Source organism: Notothenia rossii (assembly GCF_949606895.1).
Source record: "Notothenia rossii genome assembly, chromosome: 1".
NCBI lineage: Eukaryota > Metazoa > Chordata > Actinopteri > Perciformes > Nototheniidae > Notothenia > Notothenia rossii.
This window is the reverse complement of record NC_136912.1, coordinates 92,067,627-92,087,041: the sequence shown is the minus strand read 5'-3', so window position 1 is coordinate 92,087,041 and position 19,415 is coordinate 92,067,627.

Sequence of the window (19,415 nt, the reverse complement as noted above, 5' to 3'; positions counted from 1 at the left end):
GACGTCCAAACATGCCTAATAACTCCGGAGCATTTGAAGTACAAAGGTCAAAATGTATTGAAAACATTTCCAACATTTTTAACATGTTTCTATCAAACCAAATATTCAGTTTATTCCATATATGGTCTTTTTTTGTTTTTGAAGTACAAAGGTCAAAATGTTTGTTCCTATAAAACCAAATATTCCGGTCCAATATATGTTTGCATTCAGCCTCTTGAAAACGACATTTTTACTGCGGTGCAAAAAGAAAAATGTCCTTGCTACAAAGGGAGCCATGCAATGACAAGTTGTAGTTATTAAAGAAGGATGATTATAACATGTAATAGAGTGATGCGTCAACAAATGAGAACAGAACATTTAAGCTGCATCAGAAAAACCTTGATGGAATCTTTAAATGTAAAAGAAATGACATGCCCTTTGTTTTTTATTTATTTTTTGGGACACCTTTGAAGATTTGTCCTGCCTTTTACACATTAGTTTTAATACCAGAGAGCTCCCCAGTTAAAAGATAGCTCTGCTAAAACACTTGTATGTTAGATATCTTGTTCCAGAGAACGTCAGCAAATGTGGTTTTGATTTAACTTTCTTTTTTCCAGAATTAAAAACATGTTTTAGTCAATAAACTATTCAACAAAGTAGTCCATCACATTTTGCTGAATGTCAGGGTGACACTGTGAAGTGAAGTTCCTCACATGAGACCACAGAAGCTTCTCAGTTCAACATAACTTGACAAATAACCAATTATTTTAATATTATTATACTGACGGACGTGTAAAGCAAATCGTCTTTCTGCATATTTAGTGTACCATTATTGCTAAGAGGACATCACATTATTAAAGCCATAAAACCACTGCTGATCTGTAGAGTAGAGCAGCGCCATTCATGAAACATATTCACTCCCCTCCCTCTCCCTCTCACACACACACACTCTGTCTCTCTCCTCTCATTGGCTGCCGCATCATTTCTCCAGAGAGGAAATTAGTGTATGGCAGTATCTGATCTGAATGAAGCCGGCATGAAGGAGTTAAGAGAAATGAAGCCTGGAAGCAAAACGCTTATCTCCACACACACACACACACACACACACACACACACACACACACACACACACACACACACACACACACACACACACACACACACACACACACACACACACACACACACACACACACACACACACACACACACACACACACACACACACACACCTTAATGGAGTGAACCCATATTCCCCATGTAGTTGCCCATAACCACTTTGCACCCACTAAAAGCTAAAATCAATTTCACTACAACATGCATCTTAAAATAGACAAATAACATTCATTGTAGGAGAGGATGGGGGGGGGGTTACTTGGTGCCATTGACTTGTTATTGACCGAGTCATTCCCAGGTGTAAGCTACCTATTAACTTCCAATTCGGTTAATGGTTAGCGGGAGAAACATGTCAACAATCCAGGTCCAAACTCTGAGCAGCAGCACATCAATGAGAGACTTCTGCTAATGGGGGGGGGGGGCACTCTGACAAATACAACTCTTATTTACAACATTGCTTTGTTATTTCCTCAGGAGGGGGGGGGGGCTGTCTGGAACATACAAGGTAGGGCTTCAGACTAGCAGACAATATTATGATAATGATTATTTTTAAGTGTTATTGACATGATAGTGAATAATTGATTTAAAAGGAGAATATATTTTGAATTTATACAGGTAAAAAAAGAGCATTTATTTAACTACTATATATTCATGCAAATATTTGCATCAAAATATATGATGTATGATTCCTAGTGCATTTTCTGTATATTTATAAAATGTACCAATCTTTTACCCAAAATGAAATCAGAAGACACAGCTTGTACTAACAACGCGCTACATTTCTGATAAATAACTAATCGTTGCATTAAAATAGAATTTAATCAAAACGAAATTAGATTTTTCGTAATCCGAGTGAACAAGAAAACAAACCAAACAGAAAACAAATCCTCCTTTTCAGATGTTTTAATATCTAAAACATTTTTTAAAGATTGTCCCACTTTTAAAAACATCAACATATTAATCCATTCATTGTCAACCCAGGGATTGCAGATGAAAATGATCTTTTAGCTATAATCTCTTCTCTTTTTGAGATTGATGTATTCTTATGCAATACAAATATATTGCAACGAGGTCAGACAGCAGCAACAAGTGGGCACGAGGACAAATGTTCAGTTCAGCGTGTTCAGAAATCACTATTCAACTCTATCCGTGATACAATATTCAGATGTTTCCGCCTCAGTGAAGACGTGGCCAAAGCACGCTCAACTTTGTCCACTTCCGCCTGCAGCCGGCAGACAAAAACAGCTCATAAAATAACACAATAAATTCATTTCAGCTGTTAAGAATCTCATCAGATAAGGCCGGAGTTTGAAACAACAACAGATTCTCATTCGCTCGGCTTCGGCCACTTTGCACCCGGCCGCTCCCTCTTCATTAGAAACACTCTGCGTCAGACAACACACACTTCCTCCTGTGGCAGTTGGTGTTATTCCCAGTGATAGGAGCGACCTTACACCTCTGCTTTATCTCCTGGACACATCCGACCAGGCCACCCACTCGCTGTCAGCCTGCAGCGCTAACCGGAGAGCTATTGTGCAACACAACAACGCAACAGCAGCGGGCCAGGGTGCGACTCACCTCTGCACACACTGACTGTTAGAGCCAGTATTTTGATTTTATAAGAAAGGCCACCTAATTGTGACGTCTGTAGTCAATGCACTATAAAGGACTACATTTCCCACGGCGCTGTGCTAAAGCCACAGGCAACCTGTTGAGAGACGCCGTCGAGGAACAGTTTTTAACCGTACTCGTACCGTACATACAAACCGTACAAGTACCCTTTAAGTTGTGAAGTTATAAGCATTACCAAGAAAGAAAGAATACCTAAGTTGTTGGTTATTTTATTTGAGCTTTGCCTATTTCTTTTGAATATTGTAAAGGCCTATTTTTCTTTGTTGCATGTGCAAAAGTTTGTTATTTTATTTTGAACAAAAAACACATCGCAACATCATCTAAACCATTTGAGGCCAAGCAGCAATTCAAACTGTGAGTACTTTAAGGAAAGAAACGAGTTAGAACTGTCTGTTTAAGGAGTCTAGTGGCTTGATGGAAAAACAAGGAAGGAAGCCACGAGACTGATGTTCAAGAAAACAGGACGCAAGCGGGACCTTTTTTCACGTGGATGTATTGTTACCACTTGCCTGTCAGAGGTATAATAAAAATAGTAATTCATATTTAGAGGTGCCTTTCAACGCACCCAAGGACACCTTACAATTCATAAAATATTCTAAGGAAGGACAAAGGGACCGTCACTGGGAACGTTTGGTGTTCAATCTTGTGTTTATTAAAGAAGTCTTCTGGAAATCTTTAGATGTCTCAATGGATTAAGAAATGACAAAAAAACGTACAAAATATCTGACAGACCTTTAAACGCTGATGTTTTTCCACAGAGAATAATGGGAAAGCACCACTTTAATCCTATAAGAGACGTTTCTTATTAGGGATCTTATTTGATGAGCTTCTCCACAAACGCTCAAGCAAAAGCAATACTTTGAATCTTTTGGAAACCCCAAAAGAGTCATCTAAATGAATCTAAGCATTCAAATAAAGTTACTTAAAGGTGATGTAGGTAAGTTTGAGAAACCGGCTCGAGATACACTTGTTGTTATATTCCATGGAATGCTCTTAACATCCCGATAGCAATGAATATCTTAAGTGTTTTGACAAGAAATCCATAAAAAAACGTAATCTGTGGAAGCCGTGGCGCTGTAAAAAGCACGACCAATCATCTGAGCCAGCCCGGCTAAAGTAACTGGATGGCCTACCTGCCTGTCAGCCTTCCATCTGTGCACAAACTTATCTCGTGCCCTCATTGGTCATGTGCACGTTCGTGTGTGTTGGAGGAGGGGCTCTGTGAGGAAGTGGCAGATTTTTTCCGGCTGTGTATTTTCAAATTCTAGCGCACTCGAGCTGCTTTCTCAAACGTACCCCACCTTTCACAACTAAAAAAATATATGTTTACCAGAGAAGTTTTCCTGGAAAGTCTTAGAGCATTACAAAAATCACTTCACGACTTTAATAAGTCTTAGTCGACTCATTGAATAGTTGTTTGAAAGTTTGTTTACTAAGTTTTTCTGAAAAAAGTCAACTAATCAATTTGTTGATTTAAATCGGCAGACCTTTAAAACGTGTTTCTGTACAAAATAATCATTCAAAAATACAATTTAAATTCTTAGTCGACTAATCATTAAGTTGAGTTTAAGGACAGATCTGTAACACTTGAGTTTTTGTATTAATAATCGTACAAAAACACGAGTTCACATACTGTCTATTTCCAAGAAAGGGTTCTTGGTAATAAAAGTGTAAGCATTAAAAACAATACTTAGCCGCTAAACAAACACAACTAATCTATTTTATTGGACAGATCTGTCTAATATTGTGTCAGCATAAAACATGCAAAAGTTAACGCTAAAAACAATAGCTACCAATAAAGTCTTCGATTCGTTACTCAATCAAGGAAACACGCAAAAGCATCAGTTTAATGTTATTCAGTTTATTGAAATAAAAGACGCAGATATGAGACTTGTATCTCCATAAATAATGCTAAAAAAGCACAAGTTTGAATCATGGTTTCACCAGGAAGTTTTTGGTAATCTTTGGACGTCTTTAAGCATTTAAAAAATGACTTTGTGAACTCATCAACTCAACTTCTTCCTCAAGAAATGATCATGCGTTAGCCGCAGGTTGTTTGGTGCTAACAGGTTAGCATATGTCACCATTGACACAAAGGGAAATGTTAGTGGGCCATGAGGGGAGGCAGCTCACTCGCAAAATGGAGTCTTGTCTTTTCGACTGACAGGAACGAGGGGAGGGAGGGGAGGCGTGGGTCATCGGGGGGCAGATGGGGAAGACGAGGAGGAGGGGAGGGGGAGGGGGGGGGGTGTAAAGGAGTTGAAGGGTTGTTATGTAGTCAGAGAACTGCTGTGTCTTTAAAATAATGAGCGATCTCCTCCCTCCCAGGTTTTGGCGTAAGGGGGGACACAGGAGAGGCAAAGAGCGCGAATGGGGGAGATTGAATCAGAGGGGGGTGGAAGAAGAAGAAGAAGGGGTGAGGGGTGGGAGGGTGAAAGTGTAACCTGAGCCACGGCAGGAACGCGGGGTGACGTAAGGGACCTACAGGACGGTTGGTGATCACATGCATGAATGGAGGCCCGCTATGGACCCCTGTTACATGACCACACACACACACACACACACACACACACACACACACACACACACACACACACACACACACACACACACACACACACACACACACACACACACACACACACACACACACACAGGGGGAGGAAGGACGGGGGAGAGTTGGCCGACTACTGGACCCCACACAACAATAAGTTCACCTATAGGATACAATATAGGGCTTAAAAAAACACCACTTTTATTCCTGTGTTTACGGGAGAATTTATTGAAAATAGACCCTCTGAGCGCTAAAAAGACAACGTTGCAACCATACAGTCCATGCTTGCTACTAAAGAATTTCTTAGTCGACTACACAGTTAGTTGATTTAACCGACAGAGGTGCAAGGAATCACACAATAGCACCACTTTTAATCTTCTTGGAAATAAGACGTCAAGCATTGAAAACAAATGACCAGCAACTAAAGAAATCTCCATGACAAAACGACTCAACAGACCGAGCTGTATGAGTCGAGCTAAAGCACACATTTTTGACGGATCTGTAAATCTTGTTTCTCGTAAAGAAATCCTGCAAAATAACCAATGTTTATCAGCGAAGTCCTTGGTAATCTTCAGCTATCTTAAAGTACTAGAAAAAATACTTGCAGTCTACTAATCGATTAGTTGTCCAAATTGAGAGATCTGTGAAAATACAAGAACACCACTTTTAATATTTTGTTTACCAAAACATCTTGGAAATAATTCTTTAAAGGTGGGGTAGGTACGTTTGAGAAACCGGCTCGAGATCGCTAGAATTTGAAAATACACAGCCGGAAAAAATCTGCCACTTCCTCACAGAGCCCCTCCTCCAACATACACGAACGCACACATGACCAATGAGGGCACGAGATAAGTGTGTGCACAGATGGAAGGCTGACAGGCAGGTAGGCCATCCAGTTACTTTAGCCGGGCCGGCTCAGATGATTGGTCTTGCTTTTTACAGCACCACGGCTTCCACAGATGACATTTTTGTATTTATAGTCAAAGCACTTCAGATATTCATTGCTATCGGGATGTTAAGAGCATTCCATGGATTATAACAAAAAGTGTATCTCAAGCCGGTTTCTCAAACGTACCTACCCCACCTTTAAGCTTTAATAACTTCTTAGTTGACTTATCGAATAGTTGATTTAACGGAAAGATCTGCAAAACTTGTTACTCCACAAAAAATCACTTAAAAACATCATGTTTAATCTTTTGGTGTCCTCTGTTTTCTTGTCAACAGTAAGAGTTTACGCATTAAATAAAAGTAACTTATCACTTTGAAAAAATGTCTGCTTACAAGAGAAGTTTCTAGGAAAATCTTCGGAGGTGTTTAAGCATTTCAAACCTAACTTTGTGACAAAATAAATCTTAGTGTACTAAAACCAAAACCACAAAAGGTGGAGCTGACGACTGGAAGTACGAGGAAAGACAAATCAAAAAAACAGACGGAGAAACAACAACACACAGGACGACACCTGTTGCACCATTTAAAAAAAGGGTTAGGGCTCTCATTTGCATGTTGACTTACACAAACACAGAAAACTCTGGTAGACAGTGTGTGTTGTGTGTGTGGGGGGGGGGGGGGGAGGGGTTTGTTGGACAATGACCGTGACCCCTCTGAAGCCTCGCTCCCTCCCACTGAGGACCACCCATCAGCAGACAGCTTGGTGCTCTCACTGGCTGTACAGAGGGATCTTAATTACAATAACAACCCAATCACACGCTAACGAGTCTGTGGGGGGGGGGGGGGGGAGAGGTAGGGGACGAGGGGTGAGGTTTGTATCGGGGCAGAAAACAGAAAAACAGAGTGAGAACATACTGTACAATAATGTGGATTTCTATAGGAGAAATGTGGGCCATCCACCCGCCTCCCCTGTCTGTTTGACACTTAATTTGGCAGCAGGAATGAGAGGAAGAGGAGGGAGGAAGAGGAGGAGGGAGGGAGGAAGAGAAGGAGGAGGGGGGAGGGAGAGGTCGAGGGGTGTCAGACAAACAGAAACAGCAAGAGGGAAAAGCTTGGGAGATGGAGCGAGGGGAATGAGCTCTCAATAGGAGAGATTAACAAATTCCTTGTATTTTTTCATTTCACATTTCTAGTAACTGCATCCTCTGAAGCGTCTCTTTGATAATCAGCACGTCTAAAAAATTAAAAAGATGCCGTCTAGACATGTGTTGCAATGTGTGCTGCTGGTTTAGTTAGGAGGGGTTTTCACACATCGGCGCTGTAACAGTAACTGAATTAATTGCACAAACTGTTCCCGAGAAAGACCTCCTCCTATGACTGCGTGTCATTTGAATGCTTTAAAGAGGACCTGTAATGCTTCTGAGTGGGGGGGGGGGGGGGTTCCCTCTCCTGTAGTGTGTTATAAAGGTTTTGGTGCATGTAAATGGTCTTTCAACATCAAAGCATGGAGACATGTCACAGTAGAGACACTAAATACGAACTTGGAAATGAGCAGAATGTGGCCCCTTTAATATTATTTGGTGTGATATGATAGGGCTGCTCGATTATGGCAAAAATCATAATCTCGATTATTTGGGTCAGTAATTGATATCACGATTATTAAAAACGATTATCCATTTACTTGGAAAACATCAATTTATTGGAGAAATCTTTTTTGAACAGTATGTTTTTAACAGTTGATTGCCCTGAACTTCAAGTATAACTCAACTGAAAAACCAATAATAAAAAAAAAAAAAAAAAAAAAAAATCGTTTTATTTCGATTACGTTGTTTTCGTAATCGTTGCAAGCCATAATATATATAAATAAATAATTGCGATTAAAATACGATTAATTGAGCAGCCCTATGATATGACCATTGAAACTGTAACTTGTCTGAAGCAATATGATAAAAGTGTAAGGGCTAAAAAATTCTTGTAAAAATACTTAAGTCAAGTAAGATTTTTCTTTGACAAGTCATTTCTTTTAGCTTTCTTTGAACTGAAGGACTTATCTTATTTCTAAGAAACTAATGAGAACATCTCCGTTAATAAATCTACTTTGCCCAGAGTGTAGGATGTCAAAATGACTCCTAACAGATTGTAAAAAACAATGGCTGTACTTTTAAGCCCCATAGAACACATTTAATTTAATTTGTTCAACCTTGATTTAGACGTGTCCATGCTCAGGTTCCCACAGAAAGAAAAAAAAGTTGGAAACATGTCAGCCAGAGTGTGAAAAAGCTATGTGTTGGCGACACATAATGATGGGGATGCTTTCGATTTGACTACACAGCAAATCCAGCTCTGTGGAAGGTAGGAGTGTGGTTAACGCAGCCTGCATGTAAAAGTGTCATCAACCGCTCAGCTTTAACTCCATTTCCTTGCAATTATCCATTAGATCATAGGAATATCAATCAGCACGGCTCTAAATCATACGTATCGGCTGTTTATAATGAGAGCAATCAGCATTTGCAATTTGCACCTCATTCTACTCTAAAGACCTCTGGTAAACTGCACACTTATCGCCAAATTTCACTCCAAGTCTTTTTAGCACGTCATCATCCGTCTCCCTCCTCTCGTCAAATATGAAGCAGACTTAGCTCACAGAATAAGCTCGCCATAATTACAGCTCAAGAATGAGTTGAGCATGACCGGTGCAGCTGAGGTCATACGGATGCAGCGGGTATCTTTGACAGAAAATCTCCCACAGCTGCATCTATAGTTAAGCTACAGTTTCAGACAGATTCTCCTCGTCATTTTTGAGTTTTGCTCCCTGCAGAGAATTTAATGTGTGTTCATTAACAGTAGCTGGCTTGCAGTGAGAGAGTGGATCAGTTTTAGGAGGTGGGGGCCATCTACTTTCACTGTAGCTGCAGCAGAGGTGTAGAAGTACTCAGGTGGTGTACTTGAGTAAAAGTAAAAGTACTCAGATGGTGTACTTGAGTAAAAGTAGAAGTACTCAGATGTTGTACTTGAGTAAAAGTAGAAGTACTCAGATCTTGTACTTAAGTAAAAGTAGAAGTACTCAGGTCTTGTACTTGAGTAAAAGTAGAAGTACTCAGATCTTGTACTTGAGTAAAAGTAGAAGTACTCAGATCTTGTACTTGAGTAAAAGTAGAAGTACTCAGGTCTTATACTTGAGTAAAAGTAGAAGTACTCAGATCTTGTACTTGAGTAAAAGTAGAAGTACTCAGATCTTGTACTAGAGTAAAAGTAGAAGTACTCAGATCTTGTACTTGAGTAAAAGTAGAAGTACTCAGATCTTGTACTTGAGTAAAAGTAGAAGTACTCAGGTCTTGTACTTGAGTAAAAGTAGAAGTACTCAGGTCTTGTACTTGAGTAAAAGTAGAAGTACTCAGATCTTGTACTTGAGTAAAGTAGAAGTACTCAGATTTTGCACTTGAGTAAAAGTAGAAGTACTCAGATCTTGCACTTGAGTAAAAGTAGAAGTACCAGAGTGTAGGAATACTCTGTTACAGTAAAAGACCTGCATTCAAAATGTTCCTCAAGTAAAAGTAGAAAAGTATTCTCATCAAAATATAGTTGAAGTAGCGACATTAAAAGTAGTCATTCTGCAGATTGGTCCATTTCAGAATAATATATATGATATGTTTTATAATGATTGATCATTAAAGTGTTCTCAAAGCTGCTAAAGGTGCAGCTAGTTTGAATGACTTTGTATACTGCAGGGTAGCTTGTGGATTTACTCCAGGTGGAACCAAATTCTGATCCAACACTTGATTATATTTCACATCATTCATTCACTTGTGTAAAGTAACTAAAGGTATTAAATACATGTAGTGGAGTACAAGTACACCATTTACCTCTGAATTGTAGTGGAGGTGAAAAACATAGTAGCAAGAAATTGTAAGTATAGTACAAGTACCTCGAGAGTGTACTTGAGTAAATCTACTTAGTTTATTACACCACTGCATAGCTGCACGTTAGCATAGCGGGAAACCGGAGCTGTCTAGCATGAAACCAGGTGGCGGCTAACTCTGGACGGTGAGAAAGTTTCCTCTCCTCGTCACGTTGCACCCAATGAGGTGATCTGCTGATTATAGATTTGTCAACAGCTCAGTTGCTGAACAAAACCCCGGGAGAGAGAATATGCGGTGGCGGTGCCAAGTGTACTGCCAGTGGAAAAATGCATTTGTTTGTTAATATAGCTGTGGAAAGTCCTGAGAAGTAAAGCCAGCTCCCCGAGCGCCCACTGCCAAGCTGTGGCTTCTACAGTGAAAAAATGATGCGGAGAAATTGCATGAGAGGCATTTTGATTAACATGTACCAACTTGTGCCTCCAAAACAAAGAGAGACGACGACCAAAATAACAGAAGGAGAGCCAGGGAGAGACAGGGGGGCATTATGAAGAGTGAAATAATATCAGGGCTATTAAATGAAACCACAAAGAAAATATTTGCATAAAGAGATCTTCTGTTAACAGCCAGGAGCCATCAAGATGATTTTTCTAACATTATTTGGTGGAAAAGTCATTGAATAATGTCCCTTGTAGTAGACACCAGGTCATCATCTCCAATAAAATGACAAGACTTGATTTCGTACAATATAAATAGTACATCAGTGTTTCCGCCAGGGGGGCGTCTTGCCATCATTTGCCCTGAACTCGAGCCGAGGGCGTCCAAAAAAATTAATAATTTGAGAGAAGATCGAGAATTTTTATCGCTTGAAATTAGGGCTGCTCAATTAATCGTATTTGAATCGCAATTACGATTATGGCTTGCAACGATTACGAAAACTACGTAATCGAAATAAAACGATTATCTTTGTATTATTATTATTACTTTTTCAAATATTTTTTTTTTGGGGGGTTTTCAGTTGAATTATAGTTAAAGTCCAGGGTAATCAACTGTTAAAAACATACTGTTCAAAAAAATTTCGCCAATAAATTGATGTTTTTAAAGTAAATAGATAATAGTTTTTAATAATCGTCAATCAATTATTGACCCTAATAATCGAGATTATGATTTTTTATTTTGGTATTATTTATTTAAATGTGGTTATGAATGTATAATTTATTTTTATTTTATACTGGTTTTCAATTGATTACCCTGAACGTATAATTCAACAGTTAAAAAGTTCAAATTATTATTTGTATTTGTTTTAAAGTATGAAAAAAAAAAGTATATTTTCAAAATCAATGAATAATCGCATTTAATAATCGCAATTACAATTATTTACCCAAATAATCGAGATTATGATTTTTGCCATAATCGAGCAGCCCTACTTGAAATGACAAAAAGGAAAAAGGACATCCCTCTGTTGGACGGGCAAAGGAGTCTGGTGGGATTCTTTTCGCCGCCAGCAAAGCGCGTTCCTGTTACAAAAAAAACAAAACACCGCCGCATCTTCCAAGGATCATGCCAGGAGGGGTGTCCCTGCTTTAGGCTATTATATATTAGGCTCGTTAGAGACGAGCGAGACCGCCGTCTTGCTAGTGCGTTGCATGATGGTTAGTCATTTTGTCCGACTTGCTCTGGAGGCTCGACTGCATGAGACGTTGAAATCTTGCGGACGCCGGCAGCCTTGAGAGCGAGGCGGCGCAGCTTCTTTCCTTATATATCTTAGCATATTCATACACAATGTTCATACTGCTTACAGGCTGCTGTGTATATCTGTGTATTCATACCCCTCACTGTTTATTCATCATTCAATTCATTCTATATTTTATTCTGTAGATTGTGTACATTACATTTCACTTTACTTCTTTTTGCACTCCTGGTTAGAAGCTAAACTGCATCTTCTGACAGTCTTATTTCTGATTCTTCCTTTATTATTTTTAGCGTTTTGATTGGCTACCATTCAAGATAATTATTGTTTAATTAGTTTCTACCAATACTTCAATCTATAACTTACACTCTGACATTTCTTGCCACTTATAATCCCTGGCCCAAATCAAAAAAAGAATGTTTATTTTAAACAACGTTGCAGAATCGAGCCATAAAACACAGATATTGGTTAGCATACAGTATTAGCACTTGCGGTTGCCTCATCTGGACGTCAACAGATTTTAAAATGTGTTTTAGAGACAAGCCTGCTAAACTGATTTGCGTGAGTTGTTGTCATCAACCCCAACATTAGCCACCTTTAGCTTAGCCGCGGTTACGTGAAGTCATGTGACCGTGCTGTAGTTCCTTTTAGGGCTGTACCCGAATATCCGAATATTCGTTCGTTGGAGTACTATTCGGGTTTCAATTTCGTTATTCGGATATTTGTTTTGTTTGTTTATTCGTTTTTTCCCCTTTCTTTTTCCAATTGAATTTATTGAAATCTCCAATATCAACGTAAGAGCTTGTGCCTCTTCGGGGGGTGCTAACACTTAACCATAAACGTTATAGTTTACTTTCTCCGTCTTTATATGTAGATATTACTTTTCTCCCTCACGTTGTTTCCATAGCAACAACAACTTCCTGTCAACAGCGCTAACTTTCCTTCAAAATAAAAGCATGTCCATACAAAATAGGAAGCCAAACCAAATTACACTTGAGACATATACAACTGCAACGAAAATAACAAACACAGTGAGATATCCTTTTCAATTTCAAATAACACAAATTGGGTTAATAACTATAAAACAACAATACTGTCGAATAACAAAATGAATGCAGTGAATACACCGAAATACACGTGTTGAAGCGGTTTGCTTCCCTCCCCCACCCCGGGCCGAATTTTCAAATATTTGCTTCCGATTACTACCGAATATCCGGAGCCCGAAAAATGGAATTCGGGACAGCTCTAGTTCATTTATAGCCCAACCTAAGCTTTTCAGTTTTGCATGTACGCTTCAGAAATCACAAAGTGGTGTTAATATGTAGAGATTATCCTGCTGAGGTATCAAAAACATTTGTTTGCCGCAGAGATTATTTTGTGCAATAATCCAAAATCACATGAAGAAATCCCATTGGCTCTTTGTGCATGGCTAATTTCCGAGTCAGCCTTCAAAACAAGTCATCCCCGCAACACTGTATTGTTCGTTTGTGATCAACGTGCATCATGTGACCTGTACTCTCACATTTGAGAGCATCATATAGAGATGTGGGGAGGGAGGGTGCAGTGAGTGGGATAGAGCAGCTGTTCCTCCATTTCCTCAGCTTCCCATTGAGGAGCATGGTAAGGGGGGCAGGCCGAGCCTATTTATACCCAACGTTAGGTCCCGTTACAGCGGTGGCTCGGAGCCAGGCTGGAGAAAAGAGCAACACGCTGGCCAAGAACAGAGAGGCCTAAATCAGACCTCACTGGTGGTGACTCCTTGCATCTTACCTTCCAGCACTGGCAAAAGGAGAGAGGAAAGGAGGAAAGGAGGTGAAAGGTGTCGACAGAGGGAGAGTATAAACACAGAGGAAGAATGAGGAAGAGAAGTGAGGTGTCGAGTCAGTGTCAGTTGTTTTTAAAAACAATGACTCACTGTTTTCTACTTCCAACGGCCTATCGGTTTGACCTTGGACTCAAGGCTGTTTACAGAGAAGAGAGGAGTGGAGGAGACCAGAGCAGAGTGTGTAGAAGTATTCAGATCCTTTACTTAAGAAATAATACCAGAATACTACATTACAAGTAAAAGTCCTGTACTCCAAATGTTAATTAAGTAAAAGTACAGAAATATTCTCAGCAAATTGTACTTTAAGTATCAAAAGTAGTTCCGAACAATTTCTTCCATATGTGGTATTATTATTTGTATGATATTTTTGTATTGTTATTATGAATGTTTCAAGTAGGATCTCACTGCTGCAGAAGTTCTGGGACACAATATTCATGTTTAGGACTTTCTTTCTTAACTTTTTGAAATATTTACTAGAAGTTTAAAGTAGCATTCAATGTAAATAGTACTTCAAAGTTGTATTTATGTAAATAAATTGTAAACTGTCAAAACATTTTACGTTGAAGACTTTAAGGCCTTTCACTTATTCAGTAACTGTTTCAAACTCAAAAACCAGAATTTGTGTTTTTTGGAACATCAGAATGACTGAAAAAGTTTCACTTGATTTCTGATGGATCTGATAAATAACCACATGAAATGCATATTCATTTATCCTGTGAATGAATTCTGATTTAACCTTTACCACATAGGACAAAGGCCAGATGTTGAGGAGTCTTCTGTCCAGTCATAAAGGGGTTTTAGACGCATTAAAAAAAAAAACTGATTCCTACAACCCAAACACCAAATATACACGGCATGTCACACTTATGGCGCATTTCCACTACAGCGCGGTGTAAGCATGCCGTGCCCGGCCCGTTCTTGGTTGCGTTTCCACTTGGCGTAGTTCCGGCTAGCGGGTACTCTTTCACAGTTTTCTGGCTCTCCAACATCGAGGTTCTTTCCGGGCCAACAACCGGGCTGAGTATGCTAAAGCAACTAGTGAGAGAATAACTGGCAAATACAACAAAATGAACATATTTGACCGTGATTTAATTGTAATACACGTTTCAAAATGATGCCGAAGTAACAACATACTGATACTGGTTAGTAAAAACCATGAATTAATGCTTTGACAAGTCTGCAGACAGACGGCAGGCGAAACACCTTTTTTAAAATGCTCGTTATCTGAATGGAGATCGGCTAAGCTAACGCAGTATATGCTCCGACCGTCCACACTCACAACAACGGCCTACAGACATAAATAAACCAGCGACTGTATTCTCCATGACACAGACAGTCTGTGGTTTGTACTTGTTTCACTTGTCTAGTTTCATCCATTGTAAAGCGTCCTTAGGTCTCTTGAAAGGCGCTATAAAAATTGAGATTATTATTATTATTATTATTATTAAAAGCGCCATTAGACTAAGAGAGAAACACGTCTCATGTCCATCTGGTACTGTATGTGAGATTGATATAATATACGATGACTGAGACTCTAAGGTGTTTTTAGTTTAAAAACACGATGGGGTTAACATAAGGGCTAAAATATGCCAATAGTTTAAAGGACAAACCAAGGAAATATATCAGATTGAAAGCCTGTATAATTTACATTCTGAGTTCCCATGTAAAACAGATAAGGTGTTCATTGTCTGTATCCCTTACTGCACAGTTCCTCATTTCATTTGCATCCTTTTCTCTTTCTCCTTTGTCTGCCTTATATGCAACACCCTGTTGAGCAATTTAACATTTTGAATAGAAGGTCATATTCTGCATTTTCGAAGCTCTCCAGTGTTGTCTACGACCAAAAACACACTCAACAGGGTATATGCAGGAATCCTGAAGTCAAATGTAAAACCTTTCAAGACCTTTTCTAAGACCCTTTCCATACATTTTAAGACCTCATCTCCACTTTGAGTTTTAACTGGTTACCTTGGCGACACACTTTACCTCACATTGACTTTATACAGTATTGATTGTCCTTCCTCCTTATCTTCCAACCATTTGGACGCTAACTTGCATTTCCCCATAACGATGTTGCTTAACAACCGACGTAAACGGAGCTTCGCTCGCTATCAAGCAGTGAGCGTGCGATGTCCTGTTCAGGTGACGTCAAATCCAACGGGATGCCATAAATAAACTACACAGAATCACACTACACTCCTACGCAATGATTACATTCAGGCAGACTGTAGAATACAACCTCTTTGGACCATTTATATACTTATTGAAAACAAGCTACAAAATGTAATACCTTGGGAAATGCCGTTTAATACTTTTTAATAGCCTTAATTTTCGCTAAATTTATCAACTTTTAATACTTTTACCGCGGACACCCTGCTCAAGTCTTTCCGCCTTAATTCCACGAGCGTTAGTAACCAGCATGTTCCCCGTCTGCAAAATAATTAGACAGCTGGTAGTACACAAACCAAGAAAAGAAAAATCTGAAAAATCCTGGCCCCGCCTTACAAAACAGCCGAACCAGGTGGTGCCCCAAACAAATAAAAAACACGTTGGGGGGGGGGGGGGGGGGGCAGCATTCCTGACATAGTGGAAGCATTTGGGAACAGACAAGAAGACTATGAAACAAGAGCAGGTAATCAACTGCAGACTGGACTGAGAGAGTGTGAGACAGACACACACACTCCACAGTGAGTAATGCTGGAAACATCTGATATTCCCTTTCATCTTCCCACGTTACAGGGCAGAGTCTCCGTGTGGTGAGCCTCGCTCCCCGGATCCACTTCCAGCTGCAGAGCCCCACAACATTCAGTCCACAGACCAGGTCTACACATGAGTCGGATCTGCTTCTTAAATCCTGTCTGTCTTCTTCCAAATCTGACTGTCTTTGAAAATTAAGTTTATTTTAGAGATTGGTGCAGAAATTCACGCCCAACATTAGCCGCCTTTAGTTTCCACTTTTAGATTTCTACTTCTGGAGTTTGCATTTATACTTAAACTATTATAAAAGTGTTGCTAATATTTGGAGATTATCCGGCTGAATAAAACATGTAAGGTTTCATAAACGTTGGTTTTCCACAGATCTACATTTTGATGATCCATGGCCCAAAGCCCTAAAAATGTAGTTTATTTTAAAGTGTGGTGCAGGGATTCACACCCAACATTAGCCGCCTTTAGCTTGGCGGTTGTGACGTGAAGTCATGTGACCGAACTGTAGTTCCTTTATAGCCTAACATTAGCTGCCTTTAGCTTAGCACTGTTGATATTAAGTAATGTGACTGTGCTGTAGTTCCTTTATAGCCCAACATTAGCCGCCTTTAGCTTAGCGGTGGTGACGTGAAGTCATGTGACTGCGCTGTAGATCCTTTATAGCCTAACATTAGCTGCCTTTAGCTTAGCACTGTTGATATTAAGTAATGCGACCGTGCTGTAGTTCCTTTATAGCCCAACATTAGCCGCCTTTAGCTTAGCGGTTGTTGACGTGAAGTCATGTGACTGCGCTGTAGATCCTTTATAGCCTAACATTAGCTTCCTTTAGCTTAGCGCTGTTGACGTGAAGTCATGTGACCGTGCTGTAGATCCTTTACAGCCCAACATTAGCCGTCTTTAGCTTAGCGCTGTTGACGTGAAGTCATGTGACCCATGTAGCCTACCTTTAGATTTCTACTTCTGGAGGGGTGCATTCATACTAATATATTATAAAAGTGTTGCTAAGATGTGGAGATTATCCGGCTGAATCAAACATGTCATGTATCATAAACGTTTCCACAAATCTAATTTTCTGAAATATTGCAAAAGCCAATAGAAAGAAGTTGCTTGTTGTCGAGGGAAACCTTGCAATGCTTACAAAAATAACCCATTACTTCACCGCTCCAGGAAGTGATCAGGGCGTTGAAGCAAAACTTCCTTGTTAGTCACGTGCACACAAAATATCTTCCTCATTGACTTACATTGGGAAAGAGGTGTCTATAAATCAGTATAATTGTTTTGGGGGGAGGGATTAACTTCATGGTCTGAACACCTGAATAGTCCTTAATCATAAAAGTCCTAAAAGTTGTAAAATGTGCAAATAGACAAATGATATTCCCTCCTCTGAGCCATTTGTGTTTAGAGTACTTTTCTAAGGATTCTAGTTTGTGCTTTAGTCAAACTGAACTGAGAAATCCAGATGGAGAGGGATTCAGACAGAAAAGCAGAGCAGCTGCTGGACTGCAGCTAACTCTCTTTTGACACCGAGTAGTTTTCATCTCCAGCTCAAACAGTTTAGGGTTTAGTGGAGGTATTCCCTGTGTGGTGAATGGACGAGTGAGCTGATCCCAAGCATAGCATCCTATTGATTTATACTGCCAACCCGCTGCAGCGCCATCCAAAATTGATAAAACCAAAGAAAGACACCCAGAGAGTGAGAAATAATTAGATTCTAACTGCCTTGAAATATATATGTGTGTGTGTGTGTGTGTGTGTGTGTGTGTGTGTGTGTGTGTGTGTGTGTGTGTGTGTGTGTGTGTGTGTGTGTGTGTGTGTGTGTGTGTGTGTGTGTGTGTGTGTGTGTGTGTGTGTGTGTGTGTGTGTGTGTGTGTGTGTGTGTGTGTGTGTGTGTGTGTGTGTGTGTGTGTCTCTCTAAAGAGGAGACGAGTTAACAAGCACAGGAGATGGGATAGCACGGAGAAACCAAAACACAAACAAGGCAGAGAGAGTGATGGAGACAGCAGAGTGGTGCAGGAGCAAACAGAGAGACGGGGGAGAGCTGACGAAGTGAGAGGGAAAAGAGGGAGAGAGAGGGGAGGCAGAAGGTCAGTTTAATGGTCTGTTTTGTCTGCACTGTTAGACCACCAGCTCTCACTGGCTGCAGCAGGAAAACATCACACACACACACACACACACACACACACACACACACACACACACACACACACACACACACACACACACACACACACACACACACACACACACACACACACACACACACACACACACACACACACACACACACACACACACACACACACACACACACACACTTTTCAATGCATCCCTTTACTTAAAGTTTGTTATTAAATTGTACTTTTTGCTCTGAAATGAAGCTGTCCTGTGTTCACCTGGTGAGAAGCTACATCAAACGGGAGAAGTTTATATATAAAAGAGTTTAAGTTTTCTGCTGGTTTTGTATTTATTTGACAGGATATCTTCAGTCTATGTAGCTGGATATTTGATTATAAAAACAGCCAATCAAACGTCTTGCACATTTTGCAGAAATCTTCCATTGGGTACTTGTTTGCTTAATTCCATTTTTAGCTAGATTAGTTTAGATAATTTGATCTATAAATTGTCAGAAAGTCCTGGGTGATGTCTCTAAGTATTGTTTTGTCTTTCCTAATATACAAGCATTCCCTTATCAAACTACTTTTAGTTGGTGCTGAACTTTCTGCTTCAACAGAACCTTTTTCTCGTCCTGTCAACTTGTTATCTACACACAGGTAGGTTTTTGATTGGGGGCAAATATCCTTTCCTCCCGCTGTTTGTTTTTCCACAGAAACCCTCTGCAGATCCCCAAAGCCTTCAGATCATTGGCCTCCTCTGTTGGTTTTTCCGTGCAGGATATCCAGGAGCCTGTTAGGTGTGGATCCTGACGTCAGGGCTAAACGTGGAGGAGGCCCCCGGCCAACAAATCACTGGCTGTTACCTCTGACAGACGTCCCTGGGGCGGGGGGGGGGGGGGGGGCTGTGGTCGCAGCGGGATTGTAAAATGACTTCCATTCATTACGCTGTCATTTAACAGCAAGGCATGATTCAATATGGCCCCCTTTAACTGTAAGTGAATTAGGAATGCTTGATGCAGGCTCATAAAACAGACGTTATCCCTCTGTTCCCCTC